The following is a 9922-nucleotide window of genomic DNA, read 5'->3' on the forward strand; positions in this document are numbered from 1 at the left end:
TGTTGAGTCAGTTTTGGTCATTTTTATCTTTCTAGGAATTTGTCCATTTCATTTAAGTTGTGTAATTTGTTGGCATAAAGTTCTTCATAGTATTTCATTATAACCTTTTCAATTTCTGTACGGTCGATAGTGATGTCCTCTCTTTCATTCCTGATTTTAGTAATTTGTGTCTTCTCAAATTTTTTCTTTGTCAGTCTAGTAAAGTTTTGTCAATATTTTTATTTTTTATCAAAGAATAAATTTGGTTTCATTGGTTTTTCCTCTATTTTCTGCTTTCTATATCTCTGATTTCTACTCTGATCTTTATTACTTCATTCTTTCTGATTACTTTGGGCTTGGTTTACTTTTCCTTTTCTAGTTTATTAAAGTGGAAGTTTAGGTTATTGATTTGAGATTTTTCTTCTTTTCTATTGAGGTGTGTTTAAAGCTACAAAATTCTATATGTGTGCTGTTTAGCTGCATTCCATTAATTTTAATATTTTTTTTCTCTATTCTATTCAAAATATTTTCTAATTTCCCTTGTAGTTTCTTCTTTGACTCGTGGATTGTTTAGAATTGTGCTGTTTAATTTCCAGATTTGTTGCTTTCTAATTTAGTTCCATTGTGGTAGTAAAATAAATCTGTAATATTTCGATTCTTTAAGTTTGTTTAATTCTTCGAGACTTCCTTTGTGGCATAGTATATAGACTATCTTGGAAAGTGTTCCATATGTGCTTGAAAAGAATGTGTATTCTGTGGTTGGATGGAGTGTTCTGTAGTCACCAAGTCTTCTATAGCCTTGCTGGTTCTCTGTCTCATTGTTCTTATTAATTATTAAGAGTGAGGTATTGAAATCGCCAATTATTGTTTACCATTTTAGGTGCTCTTCATTCTTCATGTGGATTCAAGTTACTGTCTGGTGCATTTTCTTGATCCAGTAGCTTCTTCTCCTCCCTTTTCCTTTGTTCAATAATTATCATGTGTGTTACATTTTTATTCTTTATACGTCCCAAAATACAATTTTATAATTATTGTTTTATGCAATTATATTTTTGATTAGTTTAGATAGTAAAACAGGAAAAAAAGTATTTATAATGTCTTTTATATTTACTTATGTAACTACCTTTACTGGTGCTCTTTATTTCTTCATGGGGATTCCATTTACCTTCCATTTGCTGTTATTTCCTTTCATCCTCAAGGACTCCTTTAGTATTTCTTATAAGGCAAGTCTACAAGCATCAAATTCTCTCAGTCAGTTCTGGGTTTCGTTTTTTTTTTCTTTCAGCACTTTGAATATGTCATTCCACTACCTTCTAGCCCCCATTCTTATGAAAAGTCATCTGTTAATATTATTGTGGTTCTCTTGTAAATGAGGAGTCATTTTGCTCTTGCCACTTTCAAGATTTTCCCTTTGTCTTTGTCAGGACCCAGTGCAAAATGAAAGGGGGCCTCTTGTTCATGAATTAGTAAGAATTTTTAAATAGTGACAGCAAAGCTGGCCCTGGACTTGGCTTTCAACAATTTGACTATGATTTTACTGTGATATGTAGATGTTTATCCTATTTAGAATTTGCTGAGCTTCTTGAATGTGTCAGTTAAGCTTTGCATCAGATTTGAGAGGTTTTCAGGTTTTATTTCTTCAAATATTTTTTTTTTCTGCCCCTTTCTTTTTCTCCTCTCATTCTGGTACTCACATTACATGTACGTTGGTTAGCTTAACGGTGTCCCTAGGTCTCTGAAGCTCTGCTCATTTTTGTCTCTTTTTTTGTTGTTGTTCTTGTTGCTCTTCAGATTGAATAATTTCTTTTGATCTACAAGTTCACTGATTCTTTCTTCTGCCAACTCAAATCTGCTATTTAACTTCCCTAGTGAATTTTTAATTTCAATTATTGTAATTATCAATTCTAGTATTTTCATGGTATTTCTAGTATTCTAGAATTAGTAGCATACTAGTAATTATTAGTATTTCTAGTGTTAAAAAGCAAAGAAGTCACTTTGGGGACTAAGGTATGCTTGATCCAAGCCATAGTATTTTCAGCCACCTCATATGCATGTGAAAGCTGGTCAGTGAATAAGGAAGACTGAAGAAGAACTGACATCCTTGAATTATGGTGTTGGCAAAGAATGTTGAATACATCATGGACTGCCAGAAGAATGAACAAATCTGTCTTGGAAGAAGTACAGCCAAGGATGGTGAGACTTTGTTTCATGCACTTTGGATATGTTATCCAGAGAGACCAGTCCCTGGAGAAGGACATCATGCTTGGTAATGTATAGCATCAGCGAAAAAGAGGAAGACCCTCAACCAGATGAATTGACACAGTGGCTGCAACAATGGGCTCAAGCATAACAATGATCATGAGGATGGTGCAGGACTGGGCAGTGTTTCTTTCTGTTGTCCATAGGGTTATTATGAGTGGGAACTGACATGACAGCACCTAACAATAACAACCATGTTTCCATTTGGTTCTTTTTAAATATAATTTTATCTCTTTATAAATATTTTCTATTTGATGAAGCATTGTTGTCATATATTGTTTTCCTTCTTTGGATATCGTTTTTTAGTTCTTTGACCATATTTATAATAGCCAATTTAAAGTCTTTGTCTGCAACATCCAATATCCAGGCCACCTCAAAGATAGTTTCTATCGACTTCCTTATTTTGCTGCATATAGGTCACATTTTACTGTTTCTTCACATGTCTCATAATTTTTTATTGAAAACTGAATATTTTAGATAATATATTGTAGCAGCTCTGGATTCTGATCCCCTCAATTGGAGGTTGCTAATTTTTGCTGTTTTCTTTGTTTCCTTATTGACTCTCCTGGACTAATCATATGGGATCTGTCTCCCTTGCAATGTGCAGCTGCTGGTGTTTCTGCTCAGCTTTTCTTTTTCTCCTTATCCTTCTTTGTTAAATCTTGCAGCAGCATTGCTTAGTGGCCAGCTAATGACTGGACAGAAATTATATTTAAACACTTTGATCCAGTGAACTTCTATCCTTTAGCAGTGGATATGTGTTTGGTTTAAAGATCATATTTAATGTTCAGGCAGTTTACAAGTCTACCCCTGCCATTATTTTCTGTGTGCACAAAGCTTCATATTCAGCCAGGTACAAGTAGATAACTAGGGCCTTCTCTGCTTTCTCTTGAGCACAATCATGCATTCAGTCTTCCAGATACTCAAGGATAGTTAGGAGCTTATTAGGAACCACTATGGCTATCTCAGTCACCAGATAACTTCTTTAAATTTCTGGCTGGTCTGCTGCTTGCCCCAACCCATATTTCAACTTCAGGCTAGCTATAATGCTGGCCCTCCCTGATTGTTTGGTACTGAGATCACTATTGTTTTTGACAGTACCTCTAGGCATGAGTTTTTTCAAGCTCTGCTCAAAATGAAATGGCAGCTGCCACTCATGGCCTACTCTACCATGGTACAACTACAGCATCATGGAAGTGGAGGTAATGGGAGGTTGGGAACAGCCCCAGGCTAAAACACCACAGACTCCCACTGACCTAAGCATCAGTTTTTCTTGAATAAATGCATCTCTTTTTGTTTGTATGTCTTTAGTTAATTTATACAGTCCTGAGGGTTTTTTTTTTTTGGACAATTTTGTCAGATTTTATCATTGCTTTTTGGGGAAAGGATTTGCAATGCTTCTCCCTCAGCCAGTCTGGTGTTTTGCTCATGCACATTCTTAAAGTATTTTTTTTATAGGGATTACAATATACATCCTTAACTTTTGGCAATCAGGTTAGAATTAATGTTGTTTCTACTTCATGCAACGTGTAGAAACCTTGTAATATATAGGTTTGTTTACTACTGCTCATTTGCCACCACTCCTTTATGCTATAGTTGTCATATATCTACATACATCTATGTACAACTTGGATTAAAGAACTGACAAGAATTTAGATTAAATAACTTTTCATTCAAAAAACACAAATACAGGGCCCAAAGTCCATCAAAAGGAGAAAAGATAGTCTTCTTAACAAATGGTGCTGACAAAACTGGATATCCATCTGCAAAAAAAAAGAAACAGGACCCATACCTCACACCATACACAAAAACTAATTCAAAATGGATCAAAGACCTAAATATAAAGCCCAAAACTATAAATAGAAGAAAAAATAGGATCAACGGTAGAAGCCCTAATACACGGCATTAACAGAATACAAACCATAACTAACAACACGCGAACTCCAGAAGATAAGCTAGATAACTGGGATCTTCTAAAAATTAAACGTTTAAGCTCATCAAAAGACTTCACCAAAAGAGTAAAAAGAGAACCTACAGACTGGGAAAAACTTTTTGGCTATTACAAATCTAACAAAGGTCTAATCTCTAAAATCTACAGGAAGATCCAACATGTTTACAACAAAAAGAGAAATAATCCAATTAAAAAATGAGCAAAGGAAATGAACAGTCACTTCAGCAAAGAAGACATTCAAGCAGCTAACAGACATATGAGGAAATGCTCATGGTCCCTTGCCATTAGAGAAACGCAAATCAAAACAATGAGATACCATCTCACCTTGGCATTACTGGCACGAATCAAAAAAAAAAAAAAAACAGAAAATAACAAATGTTGGAGAGGCTATGGGGAGATGGGAGCTCTTATGCATTGTTGGTGGGAATGCGAAATGATACAACCATTTTGGAAAAAGATATGCCACTTCCTTAGAAAGCTAGTTGTAGAAATACCATATAATCCAGCCATCCCACTCCTAGGAATATATCCTAGAGAAATAAGAGTTTTCACATGAATAGACATATGTACACCCATGCTCATTGCAGCATTGTCCACAATAGCAAAAAGATGAAAACAACCTAGATGCCTGTCATGGATTGAATTATGTCCCCCTAAAAACGTGTGTATTAACTTGCTTAGGCCATGATTCCCAGTATTCTGAGGTGGTTCTCCATTATGTGATTGTAATTTTATGTTAAAGAGGATTAGGGTGGTCACATCCTAGGTCACATCCTTGATCCAAGGTAAAGGGAATTTCCCTGGGGTGTCACCTGCACCACCTTTTATCTCTTAAGAGATAAAAAGAAAAGAAAGCTAGCAGAGAGGGGGACCTCATACCACCAAGAAAGCAGTACTGGGAGCAAAGTGTGTCCTTTGGACCTAAGGTTCCTCCACTGAGATGCTCCCAGACCAAGGGAAGACTGATGACAAGGACCTTCCTACAGAGCCAACAGAGAGAGAGAGAGACTTCGCCTGGAGTTGGCACCCTGAATTCAGACTTCTGGCCTACCGGACTGTGAAAGAATAAACTTCTCTTTGTTAAAGCCACCCACTTGTGGTATTTCTGTTTTAGCAGCACTAGATGACTAAGACAATGCCCATCAAAAGATGAATGGATAAACAAACTATGGTACATATGTACAATGGAGTACTATGCAAGGATAAAGAACAATGATGAATCTGTGAAGCATCTCACAACATGGATAAATCTGGAAAGCACTATGCTGAGTGAAATAAGTCAATCACAAAAGGACAAATATTGTATGAAGCTACTACTATAAAAACTCATGAAAAGGTTTACACACAAAAAGAAACAATCTTTGAAGGTTAAGAGGCAGGGGAAAGGTGGGGATGGAAAAACACTAAATAGACAATAGATAAGTGGTAACTTTGGTAAACGGTGGGACAGTACACAATACTGGGGAAGCCAGCACAGCTTGTCCAAGGCAAGGTCATGGAAGCTCCTTGGACACACCGAAACTCCCTGAGGCACTGAAGTGCTGGGCTGAGGGCTGTGGGGACCATCGTGTCCAGGAACATATAGCTCAATTGGCAGAACATAGTTTATAAAGAAAATGTTCTACATTCTACTTTGGTGAGTTGCATCTGGGGTCTTAAAACCCTGTGAGCGGCCGTCTAAGATATTCCACTGGTTTCACCCTGCTGAAGCAAGCGAGAATGAAGAAAACTAAAGATACAAGGGAAAGATTAGTCCACAGGGCTACTGGACCACATCTACCATGGTCTCCACCAGACTGAGTCAAGTACAACTAGATGGTGCCTGGCTAACACCACTGACTGCTCTGATATGGATCACAAAAAAGGGTCCCAGGCAGAGCTGGAGAAAAGTGTAGAACAAAATTCTAACTCACAAAAAAACACCAGACTTAGTGGCCTGACAAAGACTGGAGAAACCCCAAGAGTATAGCTCCTGGTCAGCCTTTCAGCACAGTAGTGAAGTCACTTCTGAGGTTCACCCTTCAGCCAAAGATTAGACAGGCCCATAAAACAAAATGAGACTAAAGGGGCACACCAGCCCAGAGACAAGGATTAGGAGGCAGGAGGTGACAGGAAAGCTGGTAGGGAACCCAAGGTCGAGAAGGGAAAGTGTTGACATTTTGTGGGGTTGTTAACCAATGTCATAAAATAATATGTGTACTGTTTAATGAGAAGCTGGTTTGTTTTGTAAACCATCATCCAAAGTACAATTATAAAAAAAAGAAATGAAGGGACACAGTGGAGACACACCAAAAAGAAAACACGAATACTTTTAAAAGAGAATATTATAACAAAAACTCTTTATGCGTGTTCTGCACCTGGGTATAGTGCATTTCTTATAGTTCTAAAACCTTGGAAGGGAAAGAAAGCCTTTATATTTTAGAGACTAATACGTAGAATAATGGCTCTAATTCTTTCACCGTATAAAAGGTGCATAGGGTTATTTGGGGCAAAGGTATTGTGTGCAAAGTAAGTGATCTGTGTTCACTTGCAATACCTTTGCCCCCACGCAATCACACAGAACTGAACTTACATACACAACAAGAGAACTGGCACTCACCAGTATTTTGCAACAGTGTAATCAATCACGAGTCACTAATATATTTTAGAAATGTCAGGGAATGGTATACAGTCAGCCCTCTGTATATGTGGGTTCTGCACATGCAGATTCAACCAATCGTGGACGGAAAATATTTTTTTTAAATTTTTAGAAATTTCCAAAAAGTAGAACTTGAATTTGCTGTGTGCCAAGCACTATGCTGAATCAAGTGATGTGTAGGCATACCCTGCTGTAGCTTCCCTCCATTTCACAAGCTCTCATTCTCTCTCCAGCACTCATCGTTTGAGCATTGTTCGCCTTGCGTCTCATTCGTTAGCTACTTGTGTTGTGCCCACCCTTTTTTTCTTGTCATTATTCCCTAAACAATACAGTACTATATAACAACTATTTACATAGGATTTATGTTGTATTAGGTATTATAGGTAATCTAGAGATGGTTTAAAGTACACAGGAGGACGTGCATAGGTTACATGCAAATACTACAGCATTTTATATAAAGGACTTAAGCATCCTCGGATTTGGGTATACACAGGGATCCTGGAACTAATCCCCTGAAGATCCCAAGGAATGACTGTATTTTCTCTTCCTGACTGTTCTAGGTTATGACAATATAATCAGGGGAAAGTATTCAGGTTGTAGTTTTTGTTTAGTTGTTTTTATCTTTTGGAGAATAAACAATGTATTTACTTTTCAATGCTATCTTTTAGACTATATGTATTTTTTTTCTCTTGTTTTAAAATTATCTCTTGGTAATGTGTACTATTAATTTTATGCTATATATATATATATACACTCATATGCATGGTTGTACCACATTTGTCTATTTTGGAAAGTTAATTTGTAAATATTAGAGAACATATTTACAAGAATAAACTGTTTTATTCCTGTCTGGAATATTTCTTATCTCCTCTCAGTTCATCTAAATCTTAACTATCAATTAGAATCCAACTCAAAACTTCACTCTTTCAGGGACTCTACCCTGGATATCACACCTGGAAATGGTCTTTTCCTTCCTCCCTCCCTTCCTCTCTTCCTTCTTTTCTTCCCTTCTACTCTTAGTGAGACACTACACTAGTAATAGAAGTTATGTAAAAGTTGTCCATACCAAATAATTTGGCACTTGTAGCTATATGTTTCTATATCTTATTTCCTCAGTTAAATTGTAAGTTCCTTGGGGGTATATCCTCCACTCTATTATTTATTGCATTCCTTATAAAATATAGCTGGGTTACTTCTACGTAGTAGAGGTTCTGGAAAAAAGTTTAATTTATATGATGATTATGGTATTTGCAAGCTTCCTTTAAATATGCTTACATATGGAAGACACAAATAATTTCAATGTTAGGTATACCATTTAATTATTCCACATAAAATATTCTAATACAGGCATGGAATTAACTTTGAAGCTTTTCAAAACTCAGTCACCTCTTCCTATGTACATAATTACTCCTACCTGGCAATTTTTTTCTCTATTATTTTCCCAGTTCTGTAAGAATTCTCTCTCTCTGTCTCTCTCGATCTGTGTGTATATCAGGAAACCATATAAATGTAACACCATTTAAAGAGTTAAGTAATCCAGGTCTATATCAGATTCGCATCTGGTGTACCTTAGCGTACAGGATTAGTAGTAAGGGACCAGTGGAAAGAGCACTGCCTTAGGACAAAGAACATAAAGCCTCTACTCCTTCACTGACGTCTAATTCATTTCAGAATACTACCTAACTCATTCTATGAAGCCACCATATCCCTGATACCAAAACCAGGTAAAGACATCACAAAAAAAGAAAATTACAGACCTATATCCCTCATGAACATAGATGCAAAAATCCTCAACAAAATTCTAGCCAATAGAATTCAACAACATATCAAAAAAATAATCCACCACGACCAAGTGGGATTTATACCAGGTATGCAAGGCTGGTTTAATATTAGAAAAACCATTAATGTAATCCACCATAAAAATAAAACAAAAGACAAAAACCACATGATCTTATCAATTGATGCAGAAAAGGCATTTGACAAAGTCCAACACCCATTTATGATAAAAACTCTCAGCAAAATAGGAATTGAAGGAAAATTCCTCAACATAATAAAGGGCATTTATACAAAGCCAACAGCCAACATCACTCTAAATGGAGAGAGCCTGAAAGCATTTGCCTTGAGAACAGGAACCAGACAAGGATGCCCTTAATCACCACTCTTATTCAACATTGTGCTAGAGGCCCTAGCCAGAGCAATTAGGCTAGACAAAGAAATAAAGGGCAACCGGATTGGCAAGGAGGAAGTAAAATTATCTCTATTTGCAGATGACATGATCTTATACACAGAAAACCCTAAGAAATCCTTCAGAAAAGTACTGAAACCAATAGAAGAGTTTGGCAGAGTCTCAGGTTATAAGATAAACATACAAAAATCACTGACGTCTACTTCATTTGTAAAATGTGGGAGTATTGGGTTGTGTGATTGCCCAGTAGGTCTCGCCTAGCTCTAAAAGTATATGAGCTTATGTCGATTAGCTCTTTTGACTACAAACCAGGAAATGGGATATTTAATGTACAAATGTAGTATATATCCCTTGCCAATTTTGCCTACTGCCTGCTCATTTTCCAATATGTACAACAAACAATCTGTAAATGCTATTTTCCAGGTCTAGAAGGCCCTTCTCACCTCTTCTTTATTTTATGGAAGTTCAACCCATTCTTCATGATGAGGTTCCACCTCTGCCAGAGGAAAATAACTAACTTGTCTTCCCCAGTCATTCCAGTCAACATGGGTCCATCTTTTTCTGAGCTGCCATAGCACTTACCACCCAGTTCAACAACCGTTTCCCTCCTATTTATTTCTTGTGTATAGTTTGTGTCCATCCTATGTAACATGGAGCACATCTTATACTTTTCTTCATGCCTCCTTGTCAAGTAAATATACTGGTTAAACTTGATTTTTAAATTCAAATATGGTCACATTAGTCAGAGACTAAAAACCTTTCAGAGGCATAGATAAAGGATGCTTTTGCATAAATTAGTTGTGTGGCGAACTGCTCTTAATGGAATATTTGCTTCAGACAACTTTACTCACTTATTCTACCAGGAACTGTTACATTAGATAGCCTACTTTAGAGTGTAAACTGCCACAAC

Source organism: Loxodonta africana, chromosome 11 (genome assembly GCF_030014295.1).
Source record: "Loxodonta africana isolate mLoxAfr1 chromosome 11, mLoxAfr1.hap2, whole genome shotgun sequence".
Taxonomy (NCBI): Eukaryota; Metazoa; Chordata; class Mammalia; order Proboscidea; family Elephantidae; genus Loxodonta; species Loxodonta africana.